This window comes from Hyla sarda, chromosome 6 (assembly GCF_029499605.1).
Source record: "Hyla sarda isolate aHylSar1 chromosome 6, aHylSar1.hap1, whole genome shotgun sequence".
In the NCBI taxonomy this organism is placed as follows: Eukaryota; Metazoa; Chordata; class Amphibia; order Anura; family Hylidae; genus Hyla; species Hyla sarda.
The window spans coordinates 286,865,170-286,884,503 of NC_079194.1; the positions used below are offsets into that span (position 1 = coordinate 286,865,170).

At 42.4% G+C, this 19,334-nt stretch overlaps 1 protein-coding gene across 7 annotated transcripts in view; it reads left to right on the forward strand.

Moving 5' to 3' along the window:
* Positions 1–19,334, forward strand: part of ANO1 (anoctamin 1) — a 196,289-nt gene that overhangs the window by 86,460 nt on the left and 90,495 nt on the right. The gene's annotated exons all lie outside the window — the stretch shown is intronic.

The following is a 19,334-nucleotide window of genomic DNA, read 5'->3' on the forward strand; positions in this document are numbered from 1 at the left end:
AGACCATATGCTGGTGCGGTTGGCCCTGGGTTCCTCCTAATGTAAGACAATGCTAGACCTCATGTGGCTGGAGTGTGTCAGCAGTTCCTGCAAGAGGAAGGCATCCATGCTATGCACTGGCCCGCCCGTTTCCCGGACCTGAATCAGATTGAGCACATCTGGGACATCATGTCTCGCTCCATCCACCAACGCCACGTTGCACCACAAACTGTCTAGGAGTTGGCGGATGCTTTAGTCCAGATCTGGAAGGACATCCCTCAGGAGACCATCTGCCACCTCATCAGGAGCATGTCCAGGCGTTGTAGGGAGGTCATACGGGCACGTGGAGGCCACACACACTACTGAGCCTCATTTTAACTTGTTTTAAGGACATTACATAAAGTTGGATCAGCCTGTAGTGGGGTTCTCCACTTTGATTTTGAGTGTGACTCCATATCCTGACCTCCATGGGTTGATACATTTGATTTCCATTGATAATTTGTGTGATTTTGTTGTCAGCGCATTCAACTATGTAAAGAAGAAAGTATTTCATACGCTTAGTTCATTCAGATCTAGGATGTGTTATCTATGTGTTCCCTTTATTTTTTTGAGCAGTGTATTTAATTGCCAATACCATTTTGAAACCTGGGTAACATTTAGCCTTTCAATATGATAGTACAAGAAAGTACCATACAGGTAGAGCATGCACTAAAGGGCTTTGGTTGGTCCCTAACCGCTCCTACTGAGTGGGGACAATTGTGCAGAAGGAACTGAATTTTTGACAGAATGGTGGGCATTGGAACTAGAGAAATGGAAAGGGCATAAAGGAGGAAAGAAATGCCCTTTTGTTATATATCCTAAATCATGACCCCCATAATGAATTTTGATCTTTGCTACAGGCTTCCATCTGTTCTAAGATCTGCTTTGGACTGAACCTGGGAACTAACTCTACTTACTCAGTGTGAGATGAGCTATGATTGAATAATTCTGCACAAACCCCCCTCAGCACTCCAGACTGCATTTCCTGATTTTGGACTTCTGCTGTGCAAGAGATGGGGCGAAATGTGCTCTGGACAAATAGGGAGACACCTAGTGGCAGCTTTTTAAACACAAATAACCTAGAAAACTTCATAAAAAAAATACATTAGAAATATTTTTATTTACCATAAGAAGTGCAATAGCAAAAATTTGTTTTAATGACAGTGCCCATTTAAAGGACCCTGTCAACACTTTCATACGAGAGCAGTATCTGGTGGCTTCTGCCTGCCCACTTGGATGGATAGATCTCTTCCTACACCCAATCAAGGCTGGTGGGGTGGGGAGAAGCCCCCAAGGACCGCCCCAATGACTCATGGTTCAGGCAGCATGAAAGTGATGACAGCTTTCCCTGGACAACCCCTTTTAATAGGAATTTTATGTACAAAATTCCAATCTCTAGTCAACCGAGCAGCCAACAAATGCTATTGTAAAACAGCAGGAGCAGCCACCGATCATATACCGGCTCTTTGCTGGACTCTTTGATCCCTAAATGCTAATGTAATCTGAGTAAGAATACGTTCCACTATTGTTTTGCATGTACCATTTCATAAGTCTTGGTGAGCTATGGAAACCTTTAGTCGGAGTGGCCCCCTATAGCCTACAAGACCCCTGTTTAACTGCACAAGTTGTATCCTTGTACATTTTATTACTGAAGATATTGAATTCCCAGGTATATTATGGTTTGCGGCAGGTGAGGTGTTTACCCTGGATAAACCTGAATCAATGAAATATTTTTTTTGCCTTTCTGAAGGACCCCGTCAGGGATCACGGCTATGGAAAGTGTTGGTCGGATGTATGGTTTCTCTGACACTGAAACACTGTACAGGCCTATGTACACTATACCAAATATGAAGATGCGTGCTCGGATATCGTACATTGAATACAAACAATGAATGACTTCCAATATATGGATATCCGCTGCTCTTCGAATTTCCCATAAGCCGGTCACCCTACATTTTCCATTGTTTGCACCCAGTCCATTATGTATTGCTGTATTTAGTCAATGGGATGAGTTTTCTTTCATTTGCAGCATGGTGCGATAGTGTCCTTTTTAATATTGGTAGGACATGGTAAGACTATGTTATGATAACTAATGCTCCATCGATTCCTCTGAGCCAACAAACCACACAAACAGGAAGTGTTGTCATAGTGACACCAAGAGAATGGCTCTTCTTTCATAGGACAACTATGGTGCAGTAACATTGATGCCCTAAGTGTCTTATCGACTGCTGGTGCCCTGGCTCTTCCTTGGAATTGGGCGTGTCAACCCCCGCATGAAGCGGCGGCCGACATGCCCTCTCCATGCATCTCTATGGGAGATATATGGAGGGGGGTGTAGGCCACCGCTTTGTGGGGAGAGCCGGGGTCCCAGTAGTTGGACCCACTGCAATCTAAAACTTATGCCCTATCCTTTGAATAGGGCGTATACATTTTATTGCACTATACTTCTCCTTTTAAAGGGGTATGCCACTGGCCAGTGTTCAGAACATATAGTCCATAACTCTGTTCGCGCTGCAAGGGCCGACCACGCCCCCTTGTGACGTCACATCAAGCCCCCTCAATGCAAGTCTATGGGATAGTGCGTGGAGGCCATCATGCCCCCTCCCATAGACTTGCATTGAGGGGGCGTGGCTGACCCCCACAGCGTGCACACAACATTGGGAACTAAATGTTCCAAACGCAGGCCAGTGGAGTACCCCTTTTAATTTTTTACTTCTGGTAATTTGAATCAAAAATAAAAACTCAAATTTAGATCACTTACCATTGTAGTAATTGAATTGATTTCTTATTTTACTAAACCAAGAATTAAATCTTGTCTTTTTGTAGCACGCAGGGGCGATTACAGTGCAGGGTAGCTGGGAGTAGTAGTCCTTTCAGAAAAGTCATGTGGCTGGGGTGGTTTAGCTAAGCTGATGTTCCCCTGCGAGCCCAAACAATCTTCTATCAGATAAGTTGTTCCCATAGTGCGAAGTGTGTGGAATGAGACCTCTGGACACTAGGATTACGTAGAAACAATTTAAGAACTTTACTGAACCTTCCGTGCAAATCCGGATCTAACACAGTCTTTTCAGCTCAGAGGGGAATGTTACACTTGTGGATGAGTAAGTAGTTGGTCACTTTCCTTTCAAGAATCTTTTTGCTAGCAGACATACAGGATAGAAAGTGTCTAAGGCATTTAGTTTCTGTCCAAGTGGGTGCTATTGGCGACAGTTGCTACAGAATACAGAACATTAAGTCCAAACTCTGATGAAGGCCTACACAGGGTGGCTTACTGTGGTGTGGCACTATACCCAATGAACAGGACATAAGAAGGTGACTTTTGTGATGTTAGCCACACAGCATAAGTGTAAGCAGAGAAACCCTTGTTCAGCTTTATTCTCCTCTGGCTAAATGATACTACTTTTGGAAACTGGAAACACTTAGTCTCCAGTTTACATTTTGAGAATAATCTATTGGATAAACCCCCCCCCCCCAAACTTTATACAGTGCAGTGATCATTGTACACTTGGCCCACATCTGTCTCAGGTGAGCGAACTTGCTACTGGAACAGGACTTGTGACTTGCTTGACTTGAACTGGATACTGGAAGAGGCTTGAACATCTTCCAGGAGGAATACTCCAGTTGGGGTTCTTTTACTCTTTTGGCCTGGACCTAGGAGAAGCATTCTAGACTAAGAACCATACTGAACCTAGGAGAAGCACTCTAGGCTAGGCATCATACTGGACCTAGTAGAAACACCTCTAGACTTGGCACCATCTTTCTAATTGAACTTAAAGGGGTATTCTGGCTATATACATCTTATCCCCTATCCAAAGGATAAGACGTGTGATCGCAGGGGCCCCCCCTGCTGGGACCCCCGAGATCTCTATGCAACCCCCGGCATTCTGTGCCGGGCACTGCCACCGAGACGCGACTGCCACGGCCACGCATCCTCGTGACGTCATGGCCATACCCCCTCGTGATATCACATCACGCCACCTCCATGTCTATGAGAGGAGGTGTTACGGCAGTCACGCCCCCTCCCATAGGCATGAATAGAGGGGGGCCTGGCGGGATGTCACTAGGGGCATCACATCTTGGAGGCAGCGCCCGGCACAGAATGCTGGGGGCTGCACCAAGATCACAGGGGATCCCAGCGGTGGGACCCCTGCGATCATACATCTTATCCCCTATCCTTTGGATAGGGGATAAGATATATAAAACCAAAATACCCCTTTAAGAGGAACACTCGAGACTTGGCACCAGCTTGTCTAATTGAATTTAAGAGGAACACTCTAGACTAAGCACAGACATTTTACACTGACTGACTAAACTGACTGACTGGTCTACCCAGCAAGAGCTGAGCTGGGAGATGCTGTTCTGACTTAGTCAGACCTAGGCTGATTTGGGTCCATTCTATTGGGAAGAGAAAGCTGGACTAAGAACTCTTCCCACAGCCTTCTAGAAACTTCTGCATAGAAAGTTTAGCTGAAGAATGTATCACGTGACCAAAGCATCACTCATCCTTCCACAGCATCATGCAAATGTTTAACCCTTATAATACCTCAGTGTATGCCATTATGACAATGTAATGCACAAAAAAGTTCTACAAATTGACTTGCAGTATTCCATTCACAGATGTATGCGGGGAGAAAAGGGTTTCTCTCGGCCACACAACAACTTTGTATAGACAGCAGCTGAAATATAGGTACCGGCTAAATGTTTCCTCTTATATATCTTTGCAGACATGAAGTCACGGTGTGGCTCCTTTTACTTTCTGGCAGGTCGTCAGTCGGCAGGCACGCTTGCAGATGTTTGCGCATTTCCAAGTCCTGTGGCGTTTTTACGGCTTGCTAACTTTAGAAGTAATATACGGTGTCGTAGACGTTGCAGTCTTGGTAGCTGGATCTGCTCTAGGTTTGCAGTTCCTATAGCTCGCCCTCTCTAATAAAAAGGTTTACCACACCTATGTCAGCAGAAGGATCTGTCATCTTGTTCCATCGGTTCGGCTATAGATAGTTATCGTTACTGCAGAACGCGCTCTCCGCTAATCTCCATGTGTTAATGTAGTGATGGCTTTAGGGTTTATTGAGGCCAAATCAAGTCATCGCTGAAGTATTTAGTCCGTGATCTAATCTAAGCTTATTTGTTCTGTGTGTGTGGGACGCATCTTATTGTTTATTAAGCAATGATAAAACCCATTCTACAAGGAATTCTGGAGCAATTATGCCGAATAAGGCCTGATCTACTTACTATTATTATTTATTATTTTTATTTTTTATTAATTTTTTTGCACAACTTGTAGTTTGGTAGAAGTCTGTGGCATCCTATTGTACCTCACTCAGCCTGCTTCCAATTTCAGATAAAGGCGGTGTGGTGTCCCGGTACCGTATTGCATCCAGTACCTAGTGCAGGGGTCCCCAAAGTCAGAGTAACTATGTTCAGGTAGGGTTCCTCAGGTGGGACAACCCCTAGACGCCTCTCCATATTTATAATTATAGCTATATTCTATAGGAATGTATAGTACTTGCCTTGTTCAGTGTCGCAGGACCTTTGGTCATGTGACCATGCTAGTAACCTCTATGGTATGTTGCAGGACCTTAGGAGGTCCTTGGGTCACGTGTTACCCACAAGTCTTTGTAATGGTGATTGACATCAGAAGGGACCAATTAGCACTAGTCCAGCCCCTGCCCATTTAAGGGAGCTGTGTTCAATTATCGCTCTCTTGGGTTGCTGCTCTCGTGGATGCCGGACTAACAAGACAGGATCTGAGCAACTTTCAAAGACACGCTAGGCCTCAAAACCTACGGCCTCAGCAGAACCAAAAATCGTGAGTTTTACTCTAATTCCCGCTAATGCTAGCGTGACTACTGGACCGCAACTAATTCCCCTAAATCCAGTGGAACAGCGCAATAGACTAAGAGACTTTTAAAAAATAAAAAGTTTTCTGTTTTATTTGTGTTTAAAAAAAGCTGCCACTAGGTGTCTCCCTACTTGTCCACAGCACATTTTTCCCCGTCTCTTGCACAGACTTTGGACTCCTCCTGTTGGCCTGGCAGAAGTCCAAAATCAGGAAATGTTGAGGGGGGGGGGGGGGGTGAGGGGTGCAGCCTTAGCCAATCATAGCTCATCTCACACATTGAACTACTCTGGGCTGTGTGTAGCAGAGTAAGGGAGGAAGTTCTCCCCTGAATGGCTTCAGATGATGTCATAGCCTGCTGAGGAACGCCCCTTCCTAGTCTGTGAATCTGACTGAGACTGAGCAGAAAATACAGAGCAATATCAAGGTAGAAATCTAAAAAATAATAAAAATAAAGGCAGGGGGTGGTTTATCATGATGGGGGCAGTTAACTGGAAGGATTATAACATTTAACAAGATCATGATAGGTACTCTTTAAAGCTAAAGTCCCAACCATTGTCAACCTCCAAAGGAAGCTGTTGTTATGATAAGAGACTGTTATGTTAATGAAGTGTTCAGAAAATCTTCAGTAAAGTTAACGCAGTTTACAGAAGCTTTCCGGTTGTGGACAATCCATTATTACTCACTACCTCAATCCTATTATCATCTACCTCCCTATATCGTTCCTGGGAAGGGTGGCGGTAGGAAAAGCTTTATAGAGGAGCCCTCACCCTGGTGTCACGAATAGCAAGGGTTAACAAGCACCCTTTGATACCCGCACAGCTACACTCCCCATACCCTACACCCCTTAGGCTATCACAGCGGCATGCTCCATCGGCAGCCACATAAGAAATAGTCTTCTCTGGGCCCTGGTACAAATATGGGTGCTGCATGGAGGAATTATACAGCGGTACGTGATAGGACACTTTTTATTAACGTTTTTCCGTTTGTATTTTAGAGACATTTTTTCATTTTCAAACTTTTTTTTTATTTTTGAGTTTCCTTTCCAAAGGAATCCAGCTCGATACACTATGTGCAGACTACAGGTCAAGAGATCTTTTTAAGCCTGTTAAAACGACATTGTGAAATAACATACAGCGGTCTCCCATTGAATTCAATGTAATTCAATAAAAAATTATATAAAAAGCTTTACGAATATTAAGAAGCTGCATCCTGAAGCATAATATGAGCGTTTTATGCTTCAATATACACTAAAGCTGCAAAGAGTAATTGATATTATCAATAAAAAATTTTTATCGATCAAAATTAGGATTAGTTGTCAACGGCTCTGATTCATTGTTGAGCAAAATACGAGTTACAAATGTCATAACGCCGGCGCTGTGCTACGCTCTGCCCGCTCCCCAGCCAGCTCCCAGTATGGGAATATGAAGTTAAAGTGGTGTGATGTCATATTCCCTGCTGGGAGCTCTGATTGGTCAGTCGGTGTCGACCAACTCTGATTGGTCAATCTGTGCCTACCAATCAGAGCTCCAGGCGGGGAATATGAAATCACTGCACAGAAACCTCATATTCCCTGCTGGGAACCAGCCGTCCAGGGGGGGTCTCGCGCAGTGCTACCCTCACCTCTGTACATGGTACGGATGTGTAGGCACCATCAGTTAGGGTATAATGCGATTCAAGAGGGCTTTTTCCTTACTTTATCGGTCTCGCATGATTGACTTACAGGGCTCCATTCTGGTAGTGCATTGGGGTGGGGAGGCAGCCTTCCGCTGCGAGAGTGGGCTGGTCCCTCTGACTGTTAACCGGAGGCAAAGTAAGGAAAAGGACCTTCTCTTAGGTCGCATTATGCCCTAACTGATGGTGCCTACACCTCCCGTACATTGTTTAAAGTTTCGTTTTAAATGCTAAGTCAATGTTTCCCAATCAGGGTGCCTCCAGCTGTTGCAAAACTACAACTCCCAGCATACCCTGACAGCCTTTGGCTAAAGTTCTTGGGTTTTCAGACCATGGCGTCTTTGAGATAAATGGCATATACAAATCTTGAACAAAGAAAAAATAACTAGCTGGTAGTTGAAGTTTAGCAACAGCTGGAGACACCTTTTATATACTCTAATATACACCTTCAAATACACTGTGTGAAAATGGCCTAATGGAGTCCTGTGCTGTGGACAGTTTCTACTTTGTATATGGGCCACTTGCTTATAAGCTGATTGATGAAGTATTGGACTTTCTCAGCGATCAGTCGTGATTTATTAGCAAACCTACAAGCAGGTATTCAATTTCTCTGCAGCGCCATCACTGGGGGAATTAAAGGGGTTATCCAGGAATTAAAAAACGGACCTAATTTAGTTCAAAGACCGCTCCCTGTTTGTCTCCACTTTGTGTGGTATTACAACTTGGCTCCATTCACTTCAATGCAACTGAGCAACAGAACCACACCCAACCTGGAGACCGACAGGGAGCGGTCTTTGAAAGAAATGTATATCTTTCTTGATTCCTGGATAACCCCTTTTAAAGAGGTACTCCGGATGAAAAAAAAGATATATATAATATATATTTTTTTTCCGAATAAAAAAACAATAAAAATGATGATAAATGTAAAAAACAGAATATAGTACTGCCACTTAAGTAAGCCACTTAAGTGCCAATGGCTGTCCGGGCATGCTGGGAGTTGTAGTTTTGGAACATCTGGAGGTCTGCAGGTTGAAGACCACTGCATTCAGACATTGACAAGCAGTGATTATGAAGGGGGGGGGGGCTGATGACAGGTGGTGATGATGAAGGGGGGTGGGATGATGACGTGGGGATGATGACAGGTGGTGATGATGACAGGTGGTGATGATGAAGGGGGGTGTGGGATGATGACAGGGGGATGATGACAGGCGGTGATGATGAAGGGGGGATGATGAAGGGGGGGTTGATGACAGGGAAATGATGAAGTGGGGGATGATGACAGTGTAATGATGAAGGGGGGGGATGATGACAGGGTGATGATGATGAGGGTGTTAATGACGGGGGTCTGGATGATGACGGGGGTCTGGATGATGACAGGGGGTATGATGTATTTCCCACCCTAGGCTTATAGTCGAGTCAACCCCTTTTTTTTTTTTTTTTTTTTTTTTTTTTTTTTTTTTTTTTTTGTGAAATTAGGGGCCTCGGCTTATATTCGGGTCGGCTTATACTCGAGTATATACGTTATATAGTTAATGGAGTGAGACGTATCTTTTAGAGGGTATAGATATATGTAAGTATAAATTGTACAGTATATATAATGTAGAGGAAAGTGAATATAGGGGAGGGTGGAGGAGTCAAGGCACTGGGTACGCAGTCTGGCTCATGATTCCTCTTGAAGCTTGGAGATAGTCCCCAACTATAAAAAAAACAAAAATGTCTTCATTTAGCCCTTTTGGGATTAATGTGTCCATTTGATAGATCATCTTAGATTCTGACCTAGACATTTTTGTAATAACATTTCCTCCTCTCCAGTCTGGGTGAATAGACTGGAGGGCTGCATAGCTGCCCCCTCTAATGTGGCTGTTATGGCTAGAGATGAGTGAACTTACAGTAAATCCGATTCCTCACGAACTTCTCGGCTCGGCAGTTGATGACTTATCCTGCATAAATTAGTTCAGCCTTCAGGTGCTCCGGTGGGCTGGAAAAGGTGGATACAGTCCTAGGAAAGAGTCTCCTAGGACTGTATCCACCTTTTCCAGCCCATCGGAGCACCTGAAAGCTGAACTAATTTATGCAGGAAAAGTCATCAACTGCCGAGCCGAGAAGTTCGTGACGAATCGAATTTACTGTAAGTTCGCTCATCTCTAGTTATGGTGTTCCTTGTAATGTGCAGACAGTGGATGTTTTTCAAACCCCCTTTTGATATTGTAAAAGTTCTCTGTGATCCGTTCTTTTTCAGGGTTCTTGATGTCCGACCAATGTACTGTTTCTTACAGGGGCAATGAATAATGTAAATAATAATTTTTCTATTGCAGGATAAAAGTTCTTTGAAGGTGTAAACTGTATTGTTGGAGTTTGATGTCACCGTTTTCTGTTTTGTTGGGGAAGGTGGTGATCTTATAGTTATTGCATTGCATGCATATGAAAACCTTTTGCGTCTAATACGTTGATTGGTGGTTATGTTGACGTATGGTTTTTGTGGTTTTTGTTGTGGGAGCAATTTTGAGGCCTAGATTGGGTGCTCTTGGGATTGTGATGGTAGTGTTGGTCCTAATATTTTATCTATTTGCAGTAGGTGCCAATGTTTATCTAGAATTTTTTTTTACTTGGCGATGGGCGGTATTGAAAGGTAAAAACGAGTTTGGCTGCTTGTTGTGTTGTGTTTTGATGTTTGTGATGGTTTGTATATGAAAAAGGTTTCACTATTTTGTTCTTTTGCTTTGTTGAATGAGTCCTCTAGTAATTTTTCGGGGTACTGCTTTTTTTTATTTTTTTTTATTGATGGGTGAGTAATTGAAATTCTTGTTCAAATTGTTGTGTATCTGTACAGTTTCGTTTTATTCATCTAAATTTTCCGTATGGGATGTTTATAAGCCATTGGGGTAAATGACAGCTATCGAATCTTATGTAGCCGTTTTTCACTGTAGGTTTACGGTAAGTGTTGGAAATTAATCTAGAGTCTTGTGCTTTGATGGTAATGTCTAGGAAATCTATCTGATGTGTGCTAATATTAGGGGTGAATAGTAGATTTCAATGTGTTTTGATTTAATTGATCAATGAAAATTTTAAGGGATTGTGGTGTAGATGTCCAGATGATATCGTCTATGTAATGTTTCCAGAGGAACAGGTTCGCGTCCAGATGGGGGGGGGGGGGGATGGTGATTTCCTCCCAGTATGCCATGAATAAGTTAGCAAAGCTGGGCACGAACCTGGTCCCCATAGCGGTCCCAAGGATTTGAAGGTAGAACTGGTCATTAAAACAGAAGTAGTTGTGTGTAAGTATGTGGTGTCCCGGTACAGGATCTTGTCCTGTCCCTGTCTTAAGTCCCCTCAGTTAGAGTCCCTCCATTCCACAGGGCTCTCCTGCAGGGTTTACCCTTTACTCGCCTTGCATAATGCAATGTAAAGCTGTAGTGTATATTGGTCGTTATGTATAAAGTGATGTACAACGTTGTATAAATGTATAGGACCTTCCTGGGTCATGTGATAATGTCATGTGATGTACCCAGAGTTCTCTGGGTTCAGGACCTACAGGCTTTGCAACCAATGGGATTATTCCAGCCCCCTAGTATATAAGGGGCTGTAGTCTCTAAATTCACTCTCTTCCTGCTGGACACTCAAGCAAGCACAATCAGCATATCTGAATTCATCTCGCCTAGGCCAAAGCCCAAAGAACCAGCAGCCACTAAAACTGTGAGTTATAAAGCTCTATCTACAAATTCTTTGTGACTACTATTCAACTCAAATCCTATAATTAGTAGCACAGTGGCCTGCTTAAAGCTCAAGACTATTAGTCCCAGCCAAGCCTGTGAGGAACCTGCATCCCGGTTACCTCAAGAGAAACTGTTTAATTGTAAAGACTGTTTGCACAAGAAGTTAAGTTAAAGTCCCAGTTATCTCCTAAATCCTGCTGTGGACATTCCGTTTATTATCCTGCCGTTTTTGGCCGGTTGTCGGCAGGGCCTTCTATACCAAACAACCGTATCCTGGCGTCACGACAAACCAAGAGTTAATACCACCAGACCCTGTAAAACCATTGCCTCACCCGGCACAAGTATATAGTGGATGCCTTGTAGAATGAATGAAATATGTTCTGGAGGAATGTTGCTTTTGGACAGCCAGCGGTTTATGGCATGAATACACAAGGGATTCATGCCATAAACTAAATTACTTCTATTTTAAAATCTTAATCCTTCTAGAACTTATCAGCTGCTGCTTTTTTACATTTATTTTCTGTCTGACCACAGTGCTCTCTGCTGACACCTCTGTCTGTCTCAGAAACTGTCCAGAGTGGGAGCAAATCCCCATAGCAAATCTATTCTGCTCTGGACAGTTCCTAAAATGGGCAGAGGTGTCAGCAGAGAGCACTGTGGTCAGACAGAAAAGAAATGTATAAAGAAAAGAACTTCCTGTGGAGCATACAGCAGCTAAGTACTGGAAGGGATAATATTTTTTTAAATAGAAGTAATTTACAAATCTGTTTTAAAGTTCTCATACTCTTGATCATAGAGTATATGAAAATCAGTTTTCTAAACTGCACTACCTCTATGAAATGGAAATAAAGTAGTTTAATTCTGTGCAGGTTATCAAGACGGTGCACTTTTAAAGGGGTACTCCGCTGCTCAGTGTTTGGAACAAACTTCTGAACGCTGGAACCGGCGTCGGGAGCTTGTCACGTCATAGCCCCACCCCCTCATCCCATCATGAACCGCCCCCTCAATGCAAGTCTATGTGAGGGGGCGTGAGGTGACGTCATAAGGGGGCGGGCTAGGACGTCGCTAACTCCGGCGTTCGGAGCAGTTTGTTCCAAACGCTGAGCAGCGGAGTACCCCTTTTTTTTTTTTTAATCTACTGGTGCCAGAAAGTTAAACAGATTTGTAAATCACTTCTATTAAAAAATCTTAATCCTTCCAGTACTTTTTAGGGGCTGTATACTAAAGAGAAATCCAAAAAAGAAATGCATTTCCACGATGTCATGACCGCAGTGCTCTCTGCTGACCTCTGCTGTCCATTTTAGGAACTGTCCAGAGCAGGAAAAAATTCCCATAGCAAAAATATGCTGCTCTGGACAGTTCCTAAAATGGACAGCAGAGGTCAGCAGAGAGCACTGTGGTCATGACATCAGAGGAAATGCATTTCTTTTTTGGATTTCTCTTTAGTATACAGCCCCTAAAAAGTACTGGAAGGATTAAAGGGGTATTGCAGGAAAAAACTTTTTTTTTATATATCAACTGGCTCCAGAAAGTTAAACAGATTTGTAAATTACTTCTATTAAAAAATCTTAATCCTTTCAGTACTTATGAGCTTCTGAAGTTAAGGTTGTTCTTTTCTGTCTAAATCCTCTCTGATGACACCTGTCTCGGGAAACGCCCAGTCTAGAAGAAAATCCCCATAGCAAACCTCTTCTAAACTGGGCGTTTCCCCGAGACACGTGTCATCAGAGAGGATTTAGACAGAAAAGAACAACCTTAACTTCAGAAGCTCATAAGTACTGAAAGGATTAAGATTTTTTTAATAGAAGTAATTTATAAATCTGTTTAACTTTCTGGCACCAATTGATTTAAAAAACAAGTTTTCCACGGGAGTACCCCGTTAAGGTGTCCATACACTTCAGCAGTACTGAGAACCAAGACTGTTTTTTGCTTTGGGCCCCTGTGGGGAGTTGCTGGGGTTGACTGGCCTGATACGATGGCAGTCGGTGACACGGCCCCTATGAAGTGGGCTGGGGAGTCCTCTGAGGGTGACTTGTTAAAGGTTGGCTCTTAGCGGTTTGTTATATCTCCAGCCGCCATGACTAGCAGTATTATGCCTCAACTCACTGACCCCTCTGGGATAAATATAACTTTCCGTGTTTAGTTCTCTATTTAGATATTACGGCCGTTTTGAATGAAATAAAGTGTTTCTGTATTTGTTGACAGCTTGAGAGGTTGTGATCATTGGCACGAGTCTCACGGGTCAAATTTGTCTTCGTGAAAGAATGTCGTTGAGTCAGATTCAGTACATTTTACAGAATGAAACCTGAATAACTTCATTTTTAAGATCCGCAAGATCTTATATGGGCACACAAAGTCCCTATGGTACCCATTAAAGAGCAGTACGTTGTCCTTAAAGGGGTACTCCGGTAGAAAACTGTTTATTTTTTCCATATTAACTGGCTCCAGAAAGTTAAACAGATTTACTTCTGTTAAAAAATCTTAATTCTTCCAGTACTTATCAGCTGCTGTATTCTCCAGAGGAAGTTGAATTGTTCTTTCCAGTCTAACCACAGTGCTCTCTGCTGACACCTCTGTCCATATCAGGAACTGTCCAGAGCAGGAGAGGTTTGCTATGGGGATTTGCTCGTACTCTGGACAGTTCTTGACAGAGACAGAGGTGTCAGCAGAGAGCACTGTGGTCAGATAGAAAAGAACTACACAACTTCCTCTGGAACATACAGCAGCTAAGTACTGGAAGGATTAATCCTTCCAGTACTTAGCCGCTGTATGTTCCAGAGGAAGTTGTATGTCTCTGTCCTTCCAGTACTTAGGTGCTGTATGTTCCAGAGGAAGTTGTGTAGTTCTTTTCTATCTGACCACAGTGCTCTCTGCTGACACCTCTCTCTGTCAAGAACTGTCCAGAGTACGAGCAAATCCCCATAGCAAACCTCTCCTGCTCTGGACAGTTCCTGATATGGACAGAGGTGTCAGCAGAAAGCACTGTGGTCAGACTGGAAAGAACAATTCAACTTCCTCTGGAGAATACAGCAGCTGATAAGTACTGGAAGAATTAAAGGGTACCTCTCATCAAATAAACTTTTGATATATTTTAGATTAATGAATGTTGAATAACTTTCCAATAGCATGTTAATGAAAAATATGCTTCTTTCTATTGTATTTTTCCCGATCAGTCCTGTCAGCAAGCATTTCTGACTCATGCTGGAGTCCTAAACACTCAGAGCTGCCAGCCTGCTTTGTTCACAGCCAAACAGGCTGTGAACAAAGCAGGCTGGCAGCTCTGAGTGTTCTCCTTCATGAACAAAGCAGACTGGCAGCTCGTAGTGTTTAGGACTCCAGCATGAGTCTGAAATGCTTGCTGCCAGGACTGGTAGGGAGACCCCTAGTGGTCATTTCTTCAAAGTGGAAAATTAAATAGAAAGAAGCATATTTTTTAATAACATGCAATTGTAAAGTTATTCTGCATACATTAAAAAAAAATTTAAGATTTTTAAAGATTTTTTTTTAATAGAAGTAATTTACAAATCTGCTTAACTTTCTGGAGCCAGTTGATATGATAAAAATTGTTTGCCACTGGAGTACCCCTTTAATTGATTTTGATAGGACAGAACATTTAGGAATCAGTTCAGGGTTTAGGAGCTGCGTACATACTTGTCTATACACGTGCGTCTATTGACCCAAGGCAAAGAACAATGGTGCGAGAGGATCCACCACTGTGGCTTGTAAGATGAAATTGAACTAGGTGTCGGGTGAAGTCTGAGGTTGACTCTCTGTGTAATGAATATAAAGCCCACGGGTGACGTTTCGGACATGTTACTGGAGACGGGCCCAGCTCTTGTGCCGGTGTTTACAGAAGGGGCATTACTAGCTATACAATTTACAATAGAGCTATATGAAGTTCTCCCGAGATCAAAGAAAAGGCAATTAAAGGGGTATTCCAGGCAAAAACTTTTTTTTATATATCAACTGGCTCCGGAAAGTTAAACAGATTTGTAAATTACTTCTATTAAAAAATCTTAATCCTTCCAATAGTTATTAGCTTCTGAAGTTTTCTGTCTAACTGCTCAATGATGATGTCACGTCAGGGGAGCTGTGCATGATGGGAGAATATCCCCATAGGAGCTGGACAGCTTCCGGGACGTGAGTCATCAGAAAGCAGTTACAGAAAACAGCAACTCAACTTCAGAAGCTAATAACTATTGGAAGGATTAAGATTTTTTAATAGAAGTAATTTACAAATCTGTTTAACTTTCCGGAGCCAGTTGATATATATAAAAAAAGTTTTTGCCTGGAATACCCCTTTAAAGAGGAGTTCCTGTCTATGGGGTCGGGACACGTGTCATCCTGGTGAGCTTGTGGCACGTTCTGCAGACACTGCGCAGTGTATAGTGATCTCAAGGTAAACATCACTATGCTAGCAGGTGGACAGGAGTGGCCGCAAGAACAATGAGGGCTTTATATAAGCAGCAACGGGATAGTAGACGGTATGACTTTACATAACCAATATCGTTTTGATCTCTATTATTTGATTAACCCCTTGAGGACACAGTCAATTAAAATATTTTCATTTTTTTCCTCCTCCACCTTTTAAGAGGCATAATATATATATATTTTTTAATCAACAGACCCATATGAGGGCTTAGGTTTTGCACGACCAATTGTTCTTTGGAATGACATTTTAAATTTTACCATAAAATATGAATTCTTGAACAAAATTAGTATGTTTAAAATCATCTTATTCTGAGCCATATGAGGGCTTTTTTTTATATTTTTTTTTTTTTTTTTGCGCCATGATCTATAGTTTGTTTTTGTTTGACTTTTTTTTAATAAAAAATAAATAAATAAAATTCTGATATCAATTACCAAAAGTCAGGAATTCTGGTGTTTGGTATTTTTATATGTTTACACTATTCAACGTATGGGATCATAAACATAGTGTTTTAATAGTTTGGACCTTTCCGCATGCGACAATATCAAGTGTTTTTTTTTTTCGTTTTTTTTTTCTTTTATGTTTTAAATTGAAAAATCTGAAAAAGGGGGTCGATTTTAATTAGGGGAGGGGCTTTTTTGTATGCAAAAAAAAAAAAAAGTCCCCAAAGGGGAATTTTTACATGTAATCAATAGATTGCTAACCCTGAATAATGATATGCTATTGCAATCTAATGACATACATATATGTTGTGGGGGTGCTGATCGGGCAGGAGGACGGTCATTGAGTCTCTTAAGTGCCGTGATCTCTATTTATCATGTCACTTAAGGGGTTAATGACAGCAATCGGTGGGGTTTGTCGACATCTGTCTTTGACAGTGTGATGTCCCAGTATAGGACATGGTCCTGCATTACACTTAGGCCCTGTCAGGTTTAGTCCCTCTGTGACCTGGGGGTTCTCCTGCAGTGTCTCCCCTGCTGTTACTATACTGTCATTTATTGTCATAGAATTGTAGTCAGTGTATTAATGGAAAGTTAGTCTAAAGGACCTGTGAGACGTCACATGTTATGTTTATGTTGTCACATGTTACCCAGAGGACACCAGCTTAACACATGACCCGCAGCTTGACCAATGGGCTTTGGCTCACCCCCCTCTATATAAGGGGGCGGCCATTACAATTCTGTCTCTTCTCTTTCATCACTTTACTGAGACCAGCAAACACCAGAGGTCTCAGTTCTACTGTCCAGTACCTGGAAGGCTTCAAATCTACAGTCATTCTAGTAAGGAAAGTCTATGTCTGCTGTTACCACTACCAACAATCTAGTCAAGCCTCAAGTCAATTATCTAAAGTCTATTACAAGTCTAATTGGTCCCAGCAAGCTGTGAGGTCCTTCTGTGTTCCTGGCCACCTCTCTGGGATTCTGGCCCAGCTGTGAAGAGAACACCGGTCTTAACTCAGTAAAGCCTCCGTTAAACCATAACTTGGTTGTGGACTCTCCTTTCACTGTCTAGCCATTGGAATAGTGGAGATACAGTTTGTGTGGTTCCGGTACCCAAAAACCACTCTGGCGTCACGAACACTAGGGGTTAACAACACCTTACCCCTGGGGTTAATACCATCTTGCCCCCTCCACCTACACCGTTACACCCCGTGGTCTCGCCATCACCGTGGGTCACCACATATGTACAGCAGATCTTCAAATGCAGCATTATGTAATATGTGTTCTCTTTTCCATATCCTGTTCTTTAGCACATAAAACTGTGACATACTAAATAAGTCACATTTTCAAGACTCTTTTATATTTAAGGATGTTTAAAAGTCCCGGCCAATCTCTGCAAGAGTAATGCAATCAAGGAGATGTATTGGAAATCCCATAGACTTTCATAGGAACTCAGACAAAAACCAACCCTCGCAAAATGGGTGGGTTAGGGTTAATATAAATAGGCTCTGTCATTAATACTAATTTTTGCTATTGCACTCCTTATGGTAAATAAAACATCTTCCTAATGTACTTTCTAATGTGTTTAAAAAAGCTGCCACTAGGTGTCTCCCTACTTGTCCAGAGCACATTTCCCCCCATCTCTTGCACATACTTTGGACTCCTGCTGGCCTGGCAGAAGTCCAAAATCAGGAAATGCAGTCTGAAGTGCTGAAGGGGGTGTGTGACGCCTTAGCCAATCATAGCTCATCTCAACTGCTCTGGGCTGTGTGTAGCAGAGGGAGGGAGGAAGTTCTCCCCTGTATGGATTCAGATGATGTCACATCTGCTGGGGAACGCCCCTTCCCAGTCTGTGGAGCTGACTGAGACTGAGCAGAAAATACAGTAGCAATATCAAGGTAGAAAACAAAAAAATAATAAAAATAAAGGCAGGGGGTGGTTTATCATGTTGGGGCAGTGACCTGGGAAGATTATAACATTTAATAAGATCATGACAGGTACTCTAAGTTTTACTATAATTTTTGTTGACCTAAAAGTAACATGTATACTAAGTTTAATTGAAATATCCTAAACTGCCCACAACCCTGAATCTCACTGCTAAGGCGAGCAGCCTATGAAATAGTCAGAAGTCCCATGCAAGTCTGTTGACAATTGCATAGACCCCTTACTTTAGCAGCAGGCTATGGAGTTTCTAGCAGTTTTGCATGTGTATCCAGAACAACTTGATAGTTACCCTTTAAGCAAAAGCCTCCATAAAGCAAATAACCAAGCCCTAGCTTCAGTCAGAAAATCCAGCTCCAGTTGCTAGAATCTAACCAGTCAGATTCCTGTGATCACAGCACCATGTGGCATTCAGGAAGGAGAACCATCTAGTCAGAAGAGGGAAGATACTGAGCAAGGACTCTTCTGCAAATGCTTAACTCTCTGTGGGCTTCCAGCCAGAGTCAGTGCTGCGTGGCTCACGCTAATTAACTTTACAGTTCCCTATCTCAGGGCATACGCTAAAGCATAACAATGAGTAGTCTTTCAAGCAACAGTACCAAGGTAAACCAACCTGTTTAGGCCCTCTACAGTAGAGCATTACCTTACAGGAGTATACCTGGAGTATTACTGCTGCCCACATCATGACAGATCTAGCCTCTAGAGACCTCCCCAAGTTGCTCTGGGATCAAAAGGCTTCTGTAAGATTTGTGCAAGTCCCCTGTTACAAAGTTTGCATGGGCTCACAGGGGAACCCACAAGGTGAGCAAAACCACCCAGCCTACTGGACTCCCGAGTGCAGGCTATAATCAACATATTACAACTTAATTATTGACTGAATTATTTGCTCAGTGGTTAGCACTGTTGCATTGGTCCTATGTTCATATCCCACCAAGGACAACATTTGCAAGGGGTTTGTCTGTTCTCCCTGTGTTTGTGTGGGTTTCCTATGGGTACTCTGGATTCCTACCACACTCCAAAACATACTGGTAAATGAATTTAGATTATGAACCCCAGTGGGACAGGGGCCAATTTGAGTTTACAGCACTGTGGAGTCTGTGTGTGCTACATAAAGAATTTATTATTAATATTATACCATTGTTATTATTAGCATTATTATAATTCTTATAATAATACTTATAGTTATTAGAATTAGTATTATTGTAATATAATTAGTATTATAATTATTTTTGATTTACCATTGCAATACCTTTTTTAATTATTATTATTAGCATTATTAT